Source organism: Rhinoraja longicauda, chromosome 34 (genome assembly GCF_053455715.1).
Source record: "Rhinoraja longicauda isolate Sanriku21f chromosome 34, sRhiLon1.1, whole genome shotgun sequence".
Taxonomy (NCBI): Eukaryota; Metazoa; Chordata; class Chondrichthyes; order Rajiformes; family Arhynchobatidae; genus Rhinoraja; species Rhinoraja longicauda.
In genome coordinates this window covers 5,132,799-5,155,526 of record NC_135986.1, presented here as the reverse complement: position 1 = coordinate 5,155,526, position 22,728 = coordinate 5,132,799, and the positions used below count along the sequence as shown (strand labels likewise).

Sequence of the window (22,728 nt, the reverse complement as noted above, 5' to 3'; positions counted from 1 at the left end):
TGCAAATTGTCCCTAGTGTGTGTGTGTGTGTGTGTGTGTGTCGGATTGTGTTAGTGTGCGGGGATCGCAGGTCGGCGCGGACGCGGTGGGCCGCAGGGCCTGTTTCCGCGCTGTATCTCTGTATATATTTACGTACGCGCATACTATTTGATATTTGACTGCATTAAAATTTGATAAGCAAGTCAACGCTGTGGTAAAAGCCAGCTTCTTCCAACTTCGAACCATAGCTAAAATCAAACCTTTCCTCCAATTCGACGACACAGAAAAAATCATTCACGCTTTCATTTCCTCCCGCCTAGACTACTGCAACTCCCTATACACTGGGATCAGCCAATCATCCCTGTCCCGCCTGCAACTGGTCCAAAACGCCGCAGCGAGACTCCTGACGGGTGCCCGTAAAAGGGACCACATCACCCCGATTCTGGCCTCTCTCCACTGGCTCCCTGTACGGTACAGAATCAACTTCAAGCTCCTCCTATTCACGTATAAAGCCCTAAATGGACACTCCCCCCCCTACATCAAAAATCTTCTAACCCACCTCTCTAACTCCAGGTCCCTCAGGTCGGCCGACTTGGGGCTACTCACTATCCCGCGGTCTAGGCTTAAGCTCAGGGGTGACCGCGCTTTTGCGGTTGCAGCTCCTAGACTGTGGAACAGCATCCCTCTCCCCATCAGGAACTGCTCCCTCCATCGACTCCTTTAAGTCCAGGCTCAAAACATATTTCTACTCCCTAGCGTTTGAGGCTCATTAAGGAGGCGCTGTGAACTGTTTGCGTGCTACTGTATGTTTCATTTTTTTTCCATTGGAACCTAATCAAACGTACAGCACTTTGGTCAACGTGGGTTGTTTTTAAATGTGCTATACAAATAAAATTGACTTGACTTGACTACTCCAGCATTTTGTGCCCATCTTCGATTTAAACCAGCGTCTGCAGTTCCTTCCCTCACGTCTTGAGATCAGGGCGTGTTCCTGGTCACCGTGAGGTTGAGGGGAAGAGGGAAGAATAGCTAAGATATAAGAAGCCTGGGCCTACCTGATCTCCCGGAGGGAGAGAGAAAACGGGAAATTATAGACCAGTTAGTCTGACATCAGTGGTGGGGAAGATGCTGGAGGCACTAGGTCCGGACGCTGTAGGCCCGGACTCTGTAGGCCCGGACACCATAGGCCCGGACGCTGTAGGCCCGGACACCGTAGGCCCGGACAGTGTAGGCCTGGATGCTGTCGGTCCCGACACTGCAGGTTTCCGACATTTTAGGCCCGGACAGTGCAGGCCCGGAGAGTGCAGGCCCGGAGGCCCGGGCGCCGCCTAATGGAGATTGCGGCCGCCATCGGTGGAGCGGGAGCACGTGGCCGCTGGCTGGGTGAGGTCACGTGGGGCGCGGGGCGGTGACGTCACCTTTAGTCCCTTATTTGGGAGTGAGGAAGTTGGCAACCCCACCTTCAGCCCACCCAGTCCGTACCAACCAGCAATGATCCCCGCACACTAACATTATCTTACACACACTGGGGACAATTTACAATTTTTACTGAAGCCAATTAACTAAAAAACCTGTACGTCTTTGGAGCGTGATCGGAGAACCCGAAGAAAACTGACGCGGACAATAGACAATAGGTGCAGGAGGAGGCCATTCGGCCCTTCGAACCAGCACCGCCATTCAATGTGACAGTCACTGAAAGGAAGCACGCAGGTACAGCAGGCAGTGAAGAAAGCCAATGGAATGTTGGCCTTCATAACAAGAGGAGTTGAGTATAGGAGCAAAGAGGTCCTTCTGCAGTTGTACAGGGCCCTAGTGAGACCGCACCTGGAGTACTGTGTGCAGTTGTACAGGGCCCTAGTGAGACCGCACCTGGAGTACTGTGTGCAGTTGTACAGGGCCCTAGTGAGACCGCACCTGGAGTACTGTGTGCAGTTGTACAGGGCCCTAGTGAGACCGCACCTGGAGTACTGTGTGCAGTTGTACAGGGCCCTAGTGAGACCGCACCTGGAGTACTGTGTGCAGTTGTACAGGGCCCTAGTGAGACCGCACCTGGAGTACTGTGTGCATTTGTACAGGGCCCTGGTGAGACCGCACCTGGGGTACTGTGTGCAGTTTTGGTCTCCAAATTTGAGGAAGGACATTCTTGCTATTGAGGGCGTGCAGCGTAGGTTCACCAGGTTAATTCCCGGAATGGCGGGACTGTCGTATGTTGAAAGACTGGAGCGACTAGGCTTGTATACACTGGAATTTAGAAGGATGAGAGGAGATCTTATCGAAACGTATGATTATTAAGGGGTTGGACACGTTAGAGGCAGGAACCATGTTCCCGATGTTGGGGGAGTCCAGAACCAGGGGCCACAGTTTAAGAATAAGAGGTAGGACATTTAGAACTGAGATGAGGAAAAACTTTTTCAGTCAGAGAGTTGTGAATCTGTGGAATTCTCTGCCTCAGACGGCAGTGGAGGCCAATTCTCTGAATGCATTCAAGAGAGAGCTAGATAGAGCTCTTAAGGATAGCGGAGTCAGGGGGTATGGGGAGAAGGCAGGAACGGGGTACTGATTGAGAATGATCAGCCATGATCACATTGAATGGCGGTGCGTACAGGCTCGAAGGGCCGAATGGCCTCCCCCTGCACCTATTGTCTATGGTCTATTGATCATGGCTGGTCACGGGGAGAACGTACGAACTCTGTACAGACAGTGCCCGTAGTCAGGATCGAACCCGGGTCTCTGGAGCTGTGAGGCAGTGGAATTGATTGTAAAGATTCACTGGAATTCATTGCCACAGACGGCCCTGGAGGCCAAAACATTTGTTTTTATTGTTTCCATGGTGCATGTCTTTGCATGAGCGTTTGTGGGCACTGGGCCTGTACTCGCTGGAGTTTACAAGGATGAGGGGGGACCTCATTGAGACTCACAGAACAGTGAGCGGCCTGGATAGAGTGGATGTGGGGAGGATGTTTCCACTAGTGGGAGAGTCTAGGACCAGAGGGCACAGCCTCAGAATTAAAGGACGTTCCTTTAGGCCCTTCGGCCCAACTTGCCCACACCGGCCAACATGTCCCAGCTACACTAGTCCCACCTGCCCGCGTTTGGCCCATATCCCTCCAAACCCGTCCTATCCATGTACCTGTCCAACTGCTTCTTAAACGTTGGGATGGTCCCAGCCTCAACTACCTCCTCCGGCAGCTCGTTCCATACACCCACCACCCTCTGTGTGGAAATGTTACCCCTCAGATTCCTATTAAATCTTTTCCCCCTTCACCTTAAACCTATGTCCTCTGGTCCTCGATTTCCCTACTCTGGGCAAGAGACTCTACCTGATCCATTCCCCTCATGATTTTGTACACCTCTATAAGATCGCCCCTCATCCTCCTGCGCTCCAAGGAATAGAGTCCCAGCCTGCTCAACCTCTCCCTGTAGCTCACAACCTCTAGTCCTGGCAACATCCTCGTAAATCTTCTCTGCGCCCTTTCCAGCTTGAATTTCCAAATGTCCGGGCCAGGCAGCACCTCTGGAGAGAGGGAATGGGTGGCGTTTCGGGTCGAGACCCTTCTTCATTGCCCTTATGCTGTGTCACACCTGACTCTCTCAGTCTGCAGAAGGGTCTCGACCCGAAACGTCACCCATTCCTTCTCTCCAGAGATGCTGCCTGACCCGCTGAGTTACTCCAGCATTTTGTGTCTCCCTTCTTCAATGCAATGCTGTTCCTTCTGACACTGCCAAAATTTCACCTTTGACTTGCTAAACACTTGTGTGTTTTCAATGAGGCAATTAGATTCAAAGCTTCAGAGGATGATACTGTTTCTTAAACGTTACGATAGTCCCTGCTGTTCCCCCCTACACATTTCTCTGCGCCCTTCTCAGCTTGAACAGTTCCAATTAAAACAAATCCTCTCTGCTTTCCCTTCTGTGCACATTTCGGGTGGGAGTAGTGTTGCCAACTGTCCTGTATTAGCCGGGACATTGCCTATTTTGGGCTAAATTGATTTGTCCCGTATTAGGCTAGGGGGGGCGCTGTAGGCCCGGACGCTTGTAGGCCCGGACGCTTGTAGGCCCGGACGCTGTAGGTCCGGACAGTGTAGGCCCGGACTGTGTAGGCCCGGAAGCTGTACGCCCGGACACTGCAGGCCCGGAGGCCCGGGCGCCGCCTAACGGAGGTTGCATAGCAACCCGCCTCCCGGCCCGGCCGACCACCATTGGTGGAGCGGGAGCACGTGGCCGCTGGCCGGGTGAGGTCACGTGGGGCGCGGGGCGGTGACGTCACCTTGCCCCGTATTTGGCAAACCTAGTTGGGACCATAATTCTAATCTCTGGGAATTTTGACAATAGGAGCTGGACCGAACCAATGAAGATCATAAGGTTGCAAAGTGATAGAACGAGAATTAGGCCATTCGGCCCATCGAGCCCACTCCGCCATTCAATCACGGCTGATCTATCTCTCCCTCCTAACCCCATTCTCCTGCCTTCTGCCCCACAACCCCTGACACCCGCACTAATCAAGAATCTTATTAAATAATGAACTATTAACGACATGATAAAAGTAATGAGAAATTGTCACTCTATTTATAATTTAATGGGCGACAATATTATTAATGGATCACACTAATTAATTTTAATCAAGGTGAATAAATAGCATATGCACTTTTGTTAAATGCAAAAAAATAACTTTAATCTTGGATAAATAACGTTGACTTCTCCAACTTTAGATAGTTCCTCTGTCCCTCCCGTCCCCTCCTCCTTCCCAGATCTCCCTCTATCTTCCCGTCTCCACCTATATCCTTCCTTTGTCCCACCCCCCCCCGACATCAGTCTGAAGAAGGGTCTCGACCCGAAACGTCACCCATTCCTTCTCTCCCGAGATGCTGCCTGACCTGCTGAGTTACTCCGGCATTTTGTGAATAAACCGATTTGTACCAGCATCTGCAGTTATTTTCTTATACTTATTAGTAACTACTGGGCAGTCTTAACAATAAAGTATCGTTGAATATGAGAAACCCTCATCCACGCCTTCATCACCTCCCGTCTGGACTACTGCAACAGCCTCCTCTATGGCGCACCCTCAAAAATCATCAGTAAACTTCAATACATTCAAAACTCCGCTGCCCGTCTACTCACCCACTCCCCGATCCGTGACCATATCACCCCCGTCCTTTACAAACTCCACTGGCTCCCCATCCCCCAGAGAATCCAGTACAAAATCCTCCTCGTGACCTACAAAGCCCTCCATAACCTGGCCCCATCCTACCTGACCGACCTCCTCCACAGGCACACTCCCACCTGCACCCTCCGCTCTGCCGCTGCCAATCTCCTGTCCCCCCCCATCCGGACCAAACTCAGATCCTGGGGGGACAGGGCTTTCTCCATCGCTGCACCCACCCTATGGAACTCACTACCCCAAACCGTCAGAGACTCCTCCTCACTCACCACATTCAAAACATCGCTGAAGTCTCACCTGTTCAGTACTGCCTTCAACCACTGACGGTCACCTCACCCTCTGTCTCCTTTCTCTGTTCGTTTACTTATTTATCTATTTATTCACTTCCCTATGTTCTCTAAATCCCTGTAAAGCGTCTTTGAGTGTTTGAAAAGCGCTATATAAATGTAATGCATTATTATTATTATTATTAATAATTATTGAGATACGAGGGACGTTTCTTATTAAAAAATGAAATCGTCACAACATGGGAGGGGGGTGGAGGGAGAAGAGGGGGGTTGAGGGGGATGGAGTGGGGGGGGAGGGGAAGGGGAAGGGGAGGAGGGCGATGGATTAGGCTTGGACGATGTAGGCGCATTAGGCCCGGACGCTGTAGGCCCGGAGGCCCAGGTGGAGGGAGGGGGGAGGGGGAAGGGTGAGGGGTGAGGGGAGGGGGGAGAGTGGAGGAGGGGAGGGGAGGAGCAGAGGAGGGGAGGGGTGAGGGGTGAGGAGAGGGTGCTGCACCAATGCAGGAGAGGTTTGGGCCCAACGGGTCCTCTTGGCCTAGTAAGAAACAACACTGTGTTCATAATTTAATGGGTAACTATATTATTAATTGATAATACTAATTAGCTTTAATTTTGTTGGTTAATAAGAAAACATGTTTTCACTATTTAGTGGGCAGCAAGCAATATAGTATTAATTTTGAAACATAGAAAATGGGTGCAGGAGGAGGCCATTCGGCCCTTCGAGCCTGTACGCACCGCCATTCAATGTGATCATGGCTGATCATCCACAATCAGTACCCCCGTTCCTGCTTTCTCCCCCATACCCCCTGATTCCATTAGCCCCAAGACCTAAATCTAACTCTCTCTTGAAAACATCCAGTGAATTGGCCTCCACTGCCCTCTGTGGCAGAGAATTCCACAGATTCACAACTCTCTGGGTGGAAAATGTTTGACCTCATCTCAGTCCTAAATGGCCTACCCCTTATTCTTCATATACGAATTAATCATTTAATTAAATAATGTAACTAACAACATGATTTAAAAATGATGTAGAAGCAATGGATAATAACATTATTAATGGATAGACAATAGGTGCAGGAATAGGCCATTCGGCCCTTCGAGCCAGCACCACCATTCAATGTGATCATTGCTGATCGTTCTCAATCAGTACCCCGTTCCTGCCTTCTCCCCATACCCCCTGACTCCGCTATCCTTAAGAGCTCTATCCAGCTCTCTCTTGAAAGCATCCAACGAACTGGCCTCCACTGCCTTCTGAGGCAGAGAATTCCACAGATTCACAACTCTCTGACTGAAAAGGTTCTTCTTCATCTCCGTTCTAAATGGCCTACCCCTTATTCTTAAACAGTGTGTGGCCCCTTGTTCTGGACTCCCCCAACATTGGGAACATGTTTCCTGCCTCTAATGTGTCCAATCCCCTAATTATCTTATATGTTTCAATAAGATCCCCTCTCATCCTTCTAAATTCCAGTGTATACAAGCCTAATTGCTCCAGCCTTTCAACATACGACAGTCCCGCCATTCCGGGGATTAACCTGGTGAACCTACGCTGCACGCCCTCAATAGCAAGAATATCCTTCCTCAAATTTGGAGAGCAAAACTGCACACAGTACTCCAGGTGCGGTCTCACCAGGGCCCTGTACAACTGCACACAGTACTCCAGGTGCGGTCTCACTAGGGCCCTGTACAACTGCACACAGTACTCCAGGTGCGGTCTCACTAGGGCCCTGTACAACTGCACACAGTACTCCAGGTGCGGTCTCACTAGGGCCCTGTACAACTGCACACAGTACTCCAGGTGCGGTCTCACTAGGGCCCTGTACAACTGCAGAAGGACCTCTTTGCTCCTATACTCAACTCCTCTTGTTATGAAGGCCAACATTCCATTGGCTTTCTTCACTGCCTGCTGTACCTGCATGCTTCCTTTCAGTGACTGGTGCACTAGGACACCCAGATCTCGTTGAACATCCCCTCTTCCTAACTTGACACCATTCAGATAATAATCTGCCTTTCTATTCTTACTTCCAAAGTGAATAATCTTTATGCATAAACAACGTTAATAACTCTTTGTGTACGGAGGAACTGCAGATGCTGGTTGAAATTGAAGATAGACATAAAATGCCGGAGTAACTCTGTAACTTCTGCCTAAAGAAGAGCATGAGGCGAATAGATTGGATGGATGCACAGAGTCTCTTGCCCAGAGAAGGTGAATCGAGGACCAGAGGACGTAGGTTTAAGATGAAGGGGAAAAGATTTAATAGGAATATCATATCATATATATACAGCCGGAAACAGGCCTTTTCGGCCCTCCAAGTCCGTGCCGCCCAGCGATCCCCGTACATTAACACTATCCTACACCCACTAGGGACAATTTTTACATTTACCCAGCCAATTAACCTACATACCTGTACGTCTTTGGAGTGTGGGAGGAAACCGAAGATCTCGGAGAAAACCCACGCAGGTCACGGGGAGAACGTACAAACTCCTTACAGTGCAGCGCCCGTAGTCGGGATCGAACCTGAGTCTCCGGCGCTGCATTCGCTGTAAAGCAGCAACTCTACCGCTGCGCCACCGTGCCGCCGAATCTGAGGGGTAACTTTTTCACACAGAGGGTGGTGGGTGTATGGAACGAGCTGCTGGAGGAGGTAGTTGAGGCTGGGACTATCCCAACGTTTAAGGAACAGACAGGTACATTGGAGAGGATAGGTTTGGTGGAATATGGACTAAACGCGGGTAGGTGGGACTAGTGTAGCTGGGACATGTTGGCTGGTGTGGGCAAGTTGGGCCGAAGGGCCTGTTTCCACACTGTATCACTATATATAAGGGTCTCGACCCGAAACGTCACCCATTCCTTCTCTCCAGAGATGCTGCCTGACCCGCTGAGTTACTCCAGCGTTTTGTGTCTACCCTTCGGTATAAACCAGCATCTGTAGTTCCGCCCTACACGGCATTAACTATCGAAAGGGCAGTATCAAAATGTGATTTCGATATAAATTAAGTTTCTTACTAGAGTCATACAGTGACACAGCCTGGAAACAGGCCCCTCGGCCCAACCTGCCCACACCGGCCAACATGTCCCATCTACACTAGTCCCACCTGCCCACACCGGCCAACATGTCCCATCTACACTAGTCCCACCTGCCCACACCGGCCAACATGTCCCATCTACACTAGTCCCACCTGCCCACACCGGCCAACATGCCCCATCTACACAGGTCCCACCTGCCCACACCGGCCAACATGCCCCATCTAAACTAGTCCCAACTTGCCCACACCGGCCAACATGCCCCATCTACACTAGTCCCACCTGCCCACACCGGCCAACATGCCCCATCTACACTAGTCCCACCTGCCCACACCGGCCAACATGCCCCATCTACACTAGTCCCACCTGCCCACACCGGCCAACATGCCCCATCTACACTAGTCCCACCTGCCCACACCGGCCAACATGCGCCATCTACACTAGTCCCAACTTGCCCACACCGGCCAACATGCCCCATCTACACTAGTCCCACCTGCCCACACTGGCCAACATGCCCCATCTACACTAGTCCCAACTTGCCCACACCGGCCAACATGCCCCATCTACACTAGTCCCACCTGCCCACACCGGCCAACATGCCCCATCTACACTAGTCCCACCTGCCCGCGTTTGGCCCATATCCCTCCAAACCTGTCCTATCCATGCACCTGTCTAACTGTCTCTTAAATGTTGGGATAGTCCCAGCCTCAACTACCTCCTCCGGCAGCTCGTTCCATTCACCCACCACCCTCTGTGTGGACAAGTTACCCCTCAGATTCCTATTAAATCTTTTCCCCTTCACCTTGAACCTATGTCCTCTGGTCCTCGATTCCCTACTCTGGGCAAGAGACTCTGTGCATCTACCCGATTTAATCCTCTCATGATTTTGTACACCTCTATAAGATCACCCCTCATCCTCCTGCGCTCCATGGAATAGAGTCCCAGCTAGAAGGATGAGGGGGGATCTTATTGAAACATATAAGATAATTAGGGGATTGGACACATTAGAGGCAGGAAACATGTTCCCAATGTTGGGGGAGTCCAGAACAAGGGGCCACAGTTTAAGAATAAGGGGTCGGCCATTTAGAACGGAGATGAGGAAGAACTTTTTCAGTCAGAGAGTGGTGAAGGTGTGGAATTCTCTGCCTCAGAAGGCAGTGGAGGCCAGTTCGTTGGATGCTTTCAAGAGAGAGCTGGATAGAGCTCTTAAGGATAGCGGAGTGAGGGGGTACGGGGAGAAGGCAGGAACGGGGTACTGATTGAGAGTGATCAGCCATGATCGCATTGAATGGCGGTGCGTACAGGCTCGAAGGGCTGAATGGCCTACTCCTGCACCTATTGTCTATTGTCTATTGCTCAACCTCTCCCTGTAGCTCAGGCCCCTCGAGTCCTGGCAACATCCTCGTAAATCTTCCCTGCGCCCTTTCCTGCTTGAACTTCCAAGTTCTTGGGACAGGCGGCACCTCTGGGTGGAAGGAATGGGTGGCGCCACCCATCTTCAGTACCTTTCCATATCTGTGTGCCTCCCCCTCCCCTGACTCTCGGTCTGCAGAAGGGTCTCGACCCGAAACGTCACCCATCCCTTCTCCCCAGAGATGCTGCCTGACCCGCTGAGTTACTCTGAGCATCTACCCGATTTATTCCTCTCACGATTTTGTACACATACTAGACCAAGTGGACCCGTTGGGCCCAAACCTCTCCTGCATTGGGGCAGCACCCTCTCCTCCCCCCTCCCCCTCCCCTCCCCTCCCCCTCTCCCCTCCCTCCCTCCCTCCCTCCCTCCCTAGGAGATAGATATCAATTAATAATATAGTTGCCCATTAAATTATGAACACAGTGTTATTTCGTACTAGGCCAAGAGGACCCGTTGGGCCCAAACCTCTCCGGCATTGGTGCAGCACCCTCTCCTCCCCTCCTCTCCTCACCCCCTCCCCTCCTCCCCTCACCCCCTCCCTCCACTCTCCCCCCTCCGTCCACCTGGGCCTCCGGGCCTACAGCGTCCGGGCCTACAGCATCCGGGCCTAAATTGTTCAGGCCTACAGCGTCCGGGCCTACAGCATCCGGGCCTACATCGTCCGGGCCTACAGCGTCTGGGTCTACAGCGTCCGGGCCTACAGCGTCCGGGCCTACAGCGTCCGGGCCTACATCGTCCGGGCCTACAGCGTCCGGGCCTACAGCGTCCGGGCCTACAGCGTCCGGGCCTACATCGTTCGGGCCTACAGGCCTACATCGTCCGGGCCTACAGTGTCCGGGCCTAATCCATCGTCCAAGCCTAATCCATCGTCCAAGCCTAGTCCATCGTCCTCCTCCGCTTAACCTCCCCCCCCACTCCATCCCCCTCAATCCCCCTCATCTCTCTCCTCCCTCCCCCCCTCCCTCCCTCCCTAGGAGATAGATTTAAACTTTAAAACGTGAATAACTTTTTATTAAATTCAATAGCACCTGATATTTCGCTTGGGCAGCTTACACCCCAGCGGTATGAACATTGACTTCTCTAACTTCAGATAGTTCCTCTGTCCCTCTCTTCCCCCTTCCCCCTTCCCAGTTCTCCCACCAGTCTCCCCGTCTCTGACTACATCCTATCTTTGTCCCGCCCCACCCCCCCCCCCCCTGACATCAGTCTGAGGAAGGGTCTCGACCCGAAACGTCGCCCGTTCCGTCTCTCCAGAGATGCTGCCTGACCCGCTGCGTTACTCCGGCACTCTGTGAAACGTCTCCCTATCCACGTTCTCCACAGATGCTGCCTGACCCGCTGCGTTACTCCAGCACTCTGTGAAACGTCACCCCATCCACGTTCTCCACAGATGCTGCCTGACCCGCTGAGTTACTCCGGCACTCTGTGAAACGTCACCCCATCCACGTTCTCCACAGATGCTGCCTGACCCGCTGAGTTACTCCGGCACTCTGTGAAACGTCACCTATCCACGTTCTCCACAGATGCTGCCCGACCCGCTGAGTTACTCCAGCCTTATTAAATAGCGTCGTTTCTTCCGAAGAAGTTCTCTCCTGGTCCTAGTTGCGCGTTGAGACAGCGTTCGCTGCCGATTGCAAAAGTTGACGCTGTCTAGGAGATTTGAGATCGCAGAGGGAAATAAGGAAAGAATAGAGGTAGCAACAAAGGGTGGGTAATGGAGGAGGAGGGGGGAAGGGGGTGAAGTGATTGTGTTTTGTTTGTCAAAGCAGCAATTCTTATCCCCTCGCTAATCTTCAACAGTCAACAGTGTCAAGAGTCAAGAGTCACACAGTTTATTGTCACGCTAGACCCAAGTGGACCAGTTGGGCCCAAACCTCTCCTCCATTGCTGCAGTACTCTCTCGTCCCACCACCCTCCCCTCTACCCTCATCCCCATCCTCCCCTCCCCGACCCCCCTCCCTCCCTCCTCTCCTTCCCTCCACCCCCTCCCCCTCCCGCAACTCCCTCCCTATCCTACCCTCCTCCCCCTCCCTTCCTCCTCACTCCATCCCCCTCAACCCCCCTACCCTCCCTCCACCCCCTCCCCAACCCCTCCTCCCCCTCCCTTCCTCCTCACTCCATCCCCCTCAACCCCCCTACCTTCCCGCAACCCCTCCCCCTCCCTCCACCCCCCACCCAACCCATCCTCCCCCTCCCTCCTCCCCACTCCATCCCCCTCAACCCCCCTACCCTCCCGCAACCCCTCCCCCTCCCTCCACCCCCCTTCCCCTCCCTCCCTTCCTCCATCCCTCCCCTTCTTCCCCTTCAACCGCCCTACCCTCTCCCCAACCCCTCCACCCCCCTCCCCCTCCCTCCTCCCCCTCACTTCCCCCTTCCTCCATCCCCCTCAACCCTCCTATCCTCCCTCCTCCCCCTCCCTCCATCCCCTCCCTCCCCTCCTCCTTCCTCCCCCTCCCGCACCCCCACTTCCCCCTCTTCTCTTCCCCCGCACTCCATCCCCCTCCCCTCCCTCCCCTCCTCTCCTTCCCCCCTCCCTCCAACCCCCCTTCCCCTCCCTCCCTGCCTCCATCCCTCCCCTTCAACCCCCCTACCCTCCCTCCACCCCCTCCCCAACCCCTCCACCCCCTCCCCAACCCCTCCACCCCCTCCCTCCTCCCCCTCACTTCCCTCTTCCTCCATCCCCCTCAACCCCCCTATCCTCCCTTCACCCCCTCCCCTCCCTCCATCCCCTCCCCTCCCTCCCCTCCTCTCCTTCCCCCTCCCCTCCCCTCCTCCTTCCTCCCCCCTCCCGCAACCCCCACTTCCCCCTCTTCTCTTCCCCCGCACTCCATCCCCCTCCCCCTCCCCTCCTCTCCCCTTCAACCCCCCCTACTCTCCCTCCCCCCCCACTCCATCCCCCTCAACCCCCCTACCCTCCCGCAAACCCCTCCCAAACCCTTCCCCCTCTTCTCTTCCCCCGCACTCCATCCCCCTCACTCCTCCCCCTCCCGCTACCCCCTCCTTCCCTCCTCCCACTTCCCCTCCCCCCCTTCCCGCCCTCCTCTCCCCGCCCCCCCCCCCCGCAACCGCTCCTCCTTCCTCCCCGTCCCCCTTCTCTTCCCCCTCCCTCCATCCCCCTCCCCTCCACCCTTCCTCCCCCCTCCCCCTCCCCCCCTCCCTCCCTAGGAGATAGATTTAAACTTTAAAATGTGAATAACTTTAAAAATACAACGCCGATTTCAATGAGACTTCTTCCATTAGCACCAATGGGACGTCGGTGAGTAAGGTGGGGCTGAAATTGTCGGGCTATCGCGCACTGCCTTGGCTGTAGATCCGGAACAAACAAACGAACAAACAAACGAGACTTTTAGTATAGAGATGTCCCGGATAGAACAAAGGCATTCCTCTTTGCTGCTGCACAATGGAACGTTGTGGGAAGGAACTGCAGAGGCTGGTTTATACACCGAGGACAGACGCAAAACGCTGGAGTAACTCAGCGGGTCAGGCAGCATCTCTGGACAGAAGGAATGGCCGACGTTTCGGGTCGAGACCCCTCTTCAATAGACAATAGACAATAGGTGCAGGAGGAGGCCATTCAGCCCTTCGAGCCTGTACGCACCGCCATTCAATGCGATCATGGCTGATCACTCTCAATCAGTACCCCGTTCCTGCCTTCTCCCCATACCCCCTCACTCCGCTATCCTTAAGAGCTCTATCCAGCTCTCTCTTGAAAGCATTCAACGAACTGGCCTCCACTGCCTTCTGAGGCAGAGAATTCCACACCTTCACCACTCTCTGACTGAAAAAGTTCTTCCTCATCTCCGTTCTAAATGGCCGACCCCTTATTCTTAAACTGTGGCCCCTTGTTCTGGACTCCCCCAACATTGGGAACATGTTTCCTGCCTCTAACGTGTCCAATCCCCTAATTATCTTATATGTTTCGATAAGATCCCCTCTCATCCTTCTAAATTCCAGTGTATCCAACCCCAGTCGCTCCAGCCTTTCAACATACGACAGTCCTGCCATTCCGGGAATTAACCTGGTGAACCTACGCTGCACGCGTTAATTCCCGGAATGGCGGGACTGTCGTATGTTGAAAGGCTGGAGCGATTGGGCTTGTATACACTGGAATTTAGAAGGATGAGGGGGGATCTTATTGAAACATATAAGATAATTAGGGGATTGGACACATTAGAGGCAGGAAACATGTTCCCAATGTTGGGGGAGTCCAGAACAAGGGGCCACAGTTTAAGAATAAGGGGTCGGCCATTTAGAACGGAGATGAGGAAGAACTTTTTCAGTCAGAGAGTGGTGAAGGTGTGGAATTCTCTGCCTCAGAAGGCAGTGGAGGCCAGTTCGTTGGATGCTTTCAAGAGAGAGCTGGATAGAGCTCTTAAGGATAGCGGAGTGAGGGGGTACGGGGAGAAGGCAGGAACGGGGTACTGATTGAGAGTGATCAGCCATGATCGCATTGAATGGCGGTGCATACAGGCTCGAAGGGCTGAATGGCCTCCTCCCGCACCTATTGTCCATTGTCTATTGTCCCCAGGAGATAGATTTAAACTTTAAAATGTGAATAACTTAAAAAATATAACACCGATTTCAATGAAGCTTCTTCCATTAGCACCAAAGGGACGACGGTGAGTCAGGTGGGGCTGAAATTGTCACGCCATCGTGGACCGTTTTGACTGTAGTTCTAGTATACAGAATGTCCCAGACAGGACAATGAAATTTCGCAGTAACTTAAAGCCGGTTTTTCTTTGCATTTAACGAAAGTGCCATTGCAACTCGGAAAAAAAGGCACTTCTGCTTATTATTTCCACGCCGTCGTTGCACGCCCGTGGGGTGTGTGTTTGTGCAAAAGGTGTCTTTGTTTGCAGAGGAAGGGAAAGGGGTGCAAAAGCTGGAAGAGAAATGTGTGCGTTTGTTTGTTTGTTACAAGGAAATGCCATTGCAACTAGGAAAAAAGGCACTTCTGCTTATTATTTCCACGCCGTCGTTGCACGCCCGTGGGGTGTGTGTTTGTGCAAAAGGTGTCTTTGTTTGCAGAGGAAGGGAAAGGGGTGCAAAAGCTGGAAGGAGGGAAATGTGTGTGTGTGTGTGTTTGTTACAAGAAAGTGCCATTGCAACTCGGAAAAAAGGCACTTCTGCTTATTATTTCCACGCCAGCATTGCACCCCCGTGGGGTGTGTGTTTGTGCAAAGGGTGGCTTTGTTTGCAGAGGAAGAGATCTTTGTTTGCAGAGGAAGAGAAAGAGATGCAAAAGCTGGAAGGAGGGAAATGTGTGCGTTTGTTTGTTTGTTACAAGGAAATGCCATTGCAACTAGGAAAAAAAGGCACTTCTGCTTATTTTTTCCACCACAGCATTGCAGGCGTGTGGGGTGTGTGTTTGTGCAAAGGGTGTCTTTGTTTGCAGAGGAAGGGAAAGGCGTGCAAAAGCTGGAAGGAGGGAAATGTGTGGGTGTGTGTTTGCTGCAAGAAGATGGAGGCGAGCGCTTTGATTGACAGCAAGCACCCGCTCTGTGATTGACAGGAGCTCCCGGGGAGCCCGGCCCAGACTGGGCTCCCTGCAACTCCCTGACGGGGGGGGGGGTGGTTGGCAGGGAGGAATTAAACCAAAGCATGTAATCTCCACCCCCCCCACCCCACCACCAACATGCAACAGCCTGTCATTAACCTTAATGCACAACAGCTGCTATTTACCACCGCGTTGGAAAGGGGGAAATGTGAAAAGAGGCAAAGTTAGAATGCGGGTTATGGTCGGCCACCCGCGCTCCAGCGCACCCCTCTGCTGGGCGCCCAAGGCGGTGGTGGAGTCCCACTGTGCTTGGGCGCCGCCCGGTTGGCCGACCGATCCCCAACTCCCGGAGTTTCCATCCCTTGCCACCATTGGGCCCCTGGTCAGTGGCAAGTTGATCCCTAGTATTAATGCTCCCACTAGCACCATTACTCTCCCCACATTACTCCCAACCCTCCATTGACAGTATTTATCATTGCCACAGCATTATTAGCCTTTACATTTATTATTGCAGCACTTATACCTCCTCTTAATGTTTGTCAGGTTGTTAAAGTTTCATTATTTAATAAGAAACTTAATTAATATTAAAATTAACACTATATTTTGATACTAGTTATTAAAGTTATTGATGCACCAAGATTTAAGCTAGTTAGTATTAATTACCCATTAATAATAGTTACCCATTAAGTTAAAAATCCAGCATTATTTCTTATTTTGTCAGGTTATTAAAGTTTCACTATTTAGTAAGAAACATCATTAATATCAAAATTAACTATATTTTGATACTATTCATTAAATAGTTATTAAAGTTATTAGTGCACCAAGATTTAAGCTAGTTAGTATTAATTACCCATTAATAATAGTTACCCATTAAGTTAAAAATCCAGCATTATTTCTTCATAATTTGTCAGGTTATTAAAGTTTCATTATTTAGTAAGAAACATCATTAATATCAAAATTAACACTATATTTTATCATCATCATCATCATCATCATATCATATATATACAGCCGGAAACAGGCCTTTTCGGCCCTCCAAGTCCGTGCCGCCCAGCGATCCCCGCACACCAACACTATCCTACACCCACTAGGGACAATTTTTACATTTACCCAGCCAATTAACCTACATTCCTGCACGTCTTTGGAGTGTGGGAGGAAACCGAAGATCTCGGAGAAAACCCACGCAGGTCACGGGGAGAACGTACAAACTCCGTACAGTGCAGCGCCCGTAGTCGGGATCGAACCTGAGTCTCCGGCGCTGCATTCGCCGTAAAGCAGCAACTCTACCGCTGCGCCACCGTGCCGCCCTATTTTGATACTGGCCATTAAATAGTTATTAATATTATTTATCTATTAAGATTAAAACTAGGTGGTAATATCTATATCCTAAAACTCTCGTTTGTTATCTTGTTTGTGACTGAACTTCAGCCAAAACGGTACACGGTAGTGTGACAATTTTAGGCCCACCTTACTCACCATTGTTACTTTAGTGATAATGCAAGTAGTTTTATTGAAATTGGTGTTATATTTTACTTTAATTCTTGTCTATTTTTGTTAGGTCGTTAATGTTACATCATTCAATAAGAAACTTAATTTATGTATAAATTAGCACTATATTGATACTGCCCATTAAATCGTTATTAATGTTATTTAATCATCCACATTAAAGCTAGTTAGTATTAATACTATTAGGAATAATATTGTTACCCATTAAATTATAAACACGGTATTATGTCTTATTATTTTTGTCAGGTTGTTAAAGTTTCATTATTTAATAAGAAACTTTGTTTATATCAAAATTAGCACTATAATGTTTCAATAATTCAATAAAACATTATTGTTGATGCTGCCCAATAAATAGACAATAGACAATAGGTGCAGGAGGAGGCCATTTGGCCCTTCGAGCCAGCACCACCATTCAATGTGATCATGGCTGACCATTCTCAATCAGTACCCCGTTCCTGCCTTCTCCCCGTACCCCCTGACTCCGCTATCCTTAAGAGCTCTATCCAGCTCTCTCTTGAATGCACTCAGAGAATTGGCCTCCACTGCCTTCTGAGGCAGAGAATTCCACAAATAGTTACTAATGTGTTATTTATCCATCAATTAAAGTTTGTTAGTATTATCCAGTAATTGTCACCCATTTCTTTATTTCTCATCATTATGTTGTTAATATTTCCTTATTTAATACGAAACTTAATTTCTATAAAAAATTAACACTATTTTGTATTATTATTAATATGCTATTTAACCATCGAGTTTAAAGCTAGTTAGTTTTATCCAGTAATAATATTGTTAGCCATTAAATTATTTCCCATTATTATTTTTGTCAGGTTGTTAACATTACATTATTTAATAAGAAACTACATTTATATCAAAACTAACACTATGTTGTTTAATACTGCCTATTAGATGATTATTAAAGTTACTTAAGTTGATGGTTACTTAACCATCAAGATTAAAGCTAGTTAGTATTACCCATTAATAATATTGTTACCCATTAAGTTATAAATACAGCATTATTTTTTATTATTTTGTCAGGTTAAAGTTTCATTATTTAATAAGAAACTTAATTGATATCCAAAATAACACTATATTTTGATACTGCTCATTAAATTGTTATGAATGTAATTTATACACCAAGTTTAAAGTCAGTTAGTATTATCCATTAATAATATTGTTATCCATTACTTAATTTCTTGTCATTATTTTATCAAGCTTATATTTCATTATTGAATCAGAAACCATTTATATCAAAATCTACACTATATTGTTTAAAACTGCCCGTTAAATAGTTATTAATGTTACTTAACTTGATGGCTGCTTAATCATCAAGTTTAAAGCTATTTAATAGATAATAGACAACAGGTGCAGGAGGAGGCCATTCGGCCCTTCGAGCCTGTACGCACCGCCATTCAATGTGATCATGGCTGATCATTCTCAATCAGTACCCCGTTCCTGCCTTCTCCCCATACCCCCTGACTCCGCTATCCTTAAGAGCTCTATCCAGCTCTCTCTTGAATGCATTCAGAGAATTGGCCTCCACTGCCTTCTGAGGCAGAGAATTCCACAGATTCACAACTCTCTGACTGAAAATGTTTTTCCTCATCTCAGTTCTAAATGGCCGACCCCTTATTCTTAAACTGTGTGTGGCCCCTGGTTCTGGACTCCCCCAACATTGGGAACATGTTTCCTGCTTCTAACGTGTCCAACCCCTTAATAATCTTATACGTTTCGATAAGATCCCCTCTCATCCTTCTAAATTCCAGTGTATACAAGCCCAGTCGCTCCAGTCTTCAAACGTACGACAGTCAGTTAGTATTATCCCAACATTGGGAACATGTTTCCTGCCTCTAACGCGTCCAATATTACCCATTGATAATATTTGTTACCCATTAAGCTATAAATACATTTGATCTATAAATAATCAGTCTGAAGAAGGGTCTCGACCCGAAACGTCACCCATTCCTTCTCTCCAGAGATGCTGCCCGACCCGCTGAGTTACTCCGGCATTTTGTGTCTTATCTTCGAGCTACAAATACCATCATATTTGTGTAGGAAAATAACTGGTACAAATCGAAGGTATTTATTCCACAAAGTGCTGGAGTAACTCAGCGAGCGGGTCGGGCAGCATCTCTGGAGAGAAGGAATGGGTGACGTTTCGGGTCGAGACCCTCAAGACCGTCTGAAGAAGGGTCTCGACCCGAAACGTCACCCATTCCTTCTCTCCTGAGATGCTGCCCGACCCGCTCGCTGAGTTACTCCAGCACTTTGTGTCTTATCTGCTGTATCTTTTTATTCCTTTACCCACCCCATCCCACCCATTTCTTTTGTTTAAGCTTCCTGTACAAGCGACCTTGACTCTTATAATGTTTTATTTCTCCCGGCTTTGGCCTGTCTGCTGATTATCGTCGAGTTTAAACAAAATAATAAAGCGTGGTCTGACTTTTTTTAGACTTAAGTGACCAGAAGAAAAAAGTGACTTAATCTTTAACTTTGTGCAAAGCTAATCTTTAGCTTTGACCAGAACAAATGGACCCATTGGGTCCAAACATCTCCTGCATTGGTGCCGCATTCTCTCCTCCCCCCCCCTCCCCCACCCCCTCTCCACCCTCCACCCCTCTCTCCCTCCCTCCCTCACCCCCTCCCTCCCTCCCTCCATCCTTCACTCCACCCCCTCCCTCCCTCTCCACCCTCTCTCCCTCCCTCCCTCCATCCCTCACTCCCCCCTCCCTCCCTCCCTCCCTCTCCACCCTCTCTCCCTCTCCACCCTCCCTCCCTCCACCTCCCCCCTCCCTCCACTCCATCCACCTAAACCCCAGCTTATCCTCCCTCCCTCCCTCACACTCACTCACTCACTCACTCACTCACTCACTCACTCACTCACTCACTCACTCACTCACTCACTCACTCACTCACTCACTCACTCACTCACTCACTCACTCACTCACTCCCCCCACTCCATCCCCTCCCTCCACCCTCTCTCCCTCCACCCCCTCCCTCCACCTCCCTCTCCACCCTCTCTCCCTCCCACCCTCCCTCCCACCCTCACTCCACCCCCTCCCTCACTCCCTCTCCACCCTCTCTCCCTCCACCCCCTCCTTCCCTCCACCTCCCCCCTCCCTCCACTCCATCCACCTAAACCCCAGCCTATCCTCCCTCACCCCTCCCCCCCTCAATCCCCCCTTATCCACCCTCCCTCCCTCTCCACCCTCTCTCCCTCCACCCCCTCCCTCCCTCCCTCCCTCCACCTCCCCCCTCCCTCCACTCCATCCACCTAAACCCCAGCTTATCCTCCCTCCCTCACCCACACTCACTCACTCACTCACTCACTCACTCACTCACTCACTCACTCACTCACTCACTCACTCACTCACTCACTCACTCACTCACTCACCCCACTCCATCCCCTCCCTCCACCCTCACTCCACTCCCCCCACTCCATCCCCTCAACCACCCTCTCTCCCTCCACCCCTCCCTCCCTCCACCTCCTCCCTCCGCCTCCCCCTCCCTCCTTCCCACTCCTCTCTCCCTCCACCCCCTCCCTCCCTCCACCTCCCCCCTCCCTCCACTCCATCCACGTAAACCCCAGCCAATCCTCCCTCACCCCTCCCCCCACTCAATCCCCCCTTATCCTCCCTCTCCTCCCCCCCTCCCTCACCCCCTCCCTCCCTCTCCACCCTCTCTCCCTCTCTCCCTCCACCCTCCCTCCCTCTCCACCCTCTCTCCCTCCACCCCTCACTCCCCTCCACCCTCTCTCCCTCCACCCCTCCCTCCCTCTCCACCCTCTCTCCACCTCCCCTCCCCTCCCCCACTCAATCCCCCTCAATCCCCCCCTTATCTTCCCTCCCTCCCTCACCCTCACTCACTCACTCACTCACTCACTCACTCACTCACTCACTCACTCACTCACTCACTCACTCACTCACTCACTCACTCACTCACTCACTCACTCACTCACTCACTCACTCACCCCACTCCATCCCCTCCCTCCTTCCCACTCCTCTCCCCCCCACACCATCCCCTCAACCCCCCTTCCTCCTCCCTCCACCCTCACTCCCCCCTCCCTCTCCACCTCCTCCTCCCCCTCCCCTCCCCCACTCCACCCCCACAACCTCACTCCACCCCCTCCCTCACTCCCCCCTCCCTCACCCACCCACCCACCCTCACTCACTCACTCACTCACTCACCCACTCACTCCCCCCACTCCATCCCCTCAACCACCCTCTCTCCCTCCACCCCTCCCTCCCTCTCCACCCTCTCTCCACCTCCCCTCCCCTCCCTCCACCCTCACTCCCCCCCTCCTCCTTCCCCTCACCCCACTCCACCCCCCACAACCCTCCCTCCCTCCTCACCCCTTCCCTCCCTAGGAGATAGATTTAAACTTTAAAATGTGAATAACTTTATAAATGTAACACCGATTTCAATGAAACTTCTTCCGTTAGCACCAAAGGACGTCGGTGAGTAAGGTGGGGCTGAAATTGTCGTGCTATCGTGGACCGTTTGGGCTGTAGATCAGTGACAAACAAACTAACAAACAAACAAGAGTCTTAGTACATACTAGACCAAGTGCCCGTCCTCGTAGGGTTTCCATTGTAACCGGGGGAAATTGCTTTTTTCTTTAAAATAAATTGCCCCACACCCCCCCTTTCCCCACACCCCCCCTTTCCCCACACCCCCCCTTTCCCCACACACCCCCCCCTTTCCCCACGACCCCCCCTTTCCCCACACCCCCCCTTTCCCCACACCCCCCCTTTCCCCACACCCCCCTTTCCCCACACCCCCCTTTCCCCACCCCCCCCTTTCCCCACACCCCCCTTTCCCCACACCCCCCCTTTCCCCACACCCCCCCTTTCCCCACACCCCCCCTTTCCCCACACCCCCCCTTTCCCCACACCCCCCCCTTTCCCCTCACCCCCCCCTTTCCCCACACACCCCTTTCCCCACACCCCCCCTTTCCCCACACCCCCCCTTTCCCCACACCCCCCCTTTCCCCACACCCCCCCTTTCCCCACGACCTCCCCCTTTCCCCACGACCTCCCCTTTCCCCACACCACCCCCTTTCCCCACACCCCCTTTCCCCACACCCCCCCTTTCCCCACCCCCCCCCCTTTCCCCACGACCTCCCCCTTTCCCCACACCCCCCCTTTCCCCACGACCTCCCCCTTTCCCCACACCCCCCCTTTCCCCACACCCCCCCTTTCCCCACCCCCCCCTTTCCCACACCCCCCCTTTCCCCACACCCCCCCTTTCCCCACGACCTCCCCCTTTCCCACACCCCCCCTTTCCCCACACACCCCCCCCTTTCCCCACACCCCCCCTTTCCCACACCCCCCTTTCCCCACACCCCCCTTTCCCCACACCCCCCTTTCCCCACACCCCCCCCTTTCCCCACACCCCGCCTTTCCCCACACACCCCTTTCCCCACGACCTCCCCTTTCCCCACACCCCCCCCTTTCCCCACACCCCCCTTTCCCCACACCCCCCTTTCCCCACGACCTCCCCCTTCCCCACACCCCCCCCTTTCCCCATGACCCCCACTTTTCCCAGTACCCCTCTTTCCCCCACCACCAAGCCCCCTCGCACGACCCCTGTTGTCCCCAATTCTCAGACCCCCCCCCATTCTCTCTCCCCAGACACACTCTTACTCTCCCCCACCCCCCCTTTCCCCAGCACACCCCTTTCCCCCCCACTCTCTCTTGCCCCCAGCACTAACCCCCCCACCCCCGCTGTCCCCCTCCCCACCCCCACTCTCTCCTCCTCCCACCCTCCCCGTCGCCCCCACCGTTTACTCTCCCCCACCCCCCTTTCCCTACCAGCCCCCCGCCCCCCCTGTTGTCCCGGCGAAAAGCACTTATGGACGACATCCTT

General features: G+C 51.9%; 1 protein-coding gene across 1 annotated transcript in view; it reads left to right on the top strand.

Moving 5' to 3' along the window:
• The window catches only part of LOC144609670 (guanine nucleotide-binding protein G(I)/G(S)/G(T) subunit beta-2-like), a 97,402-nt gene that overhangs the window by 1,014 nt on the left and 73,660 nt on the right, over positions 1 to 22,728 (top strand). The window lies entirely within an intron of this gene.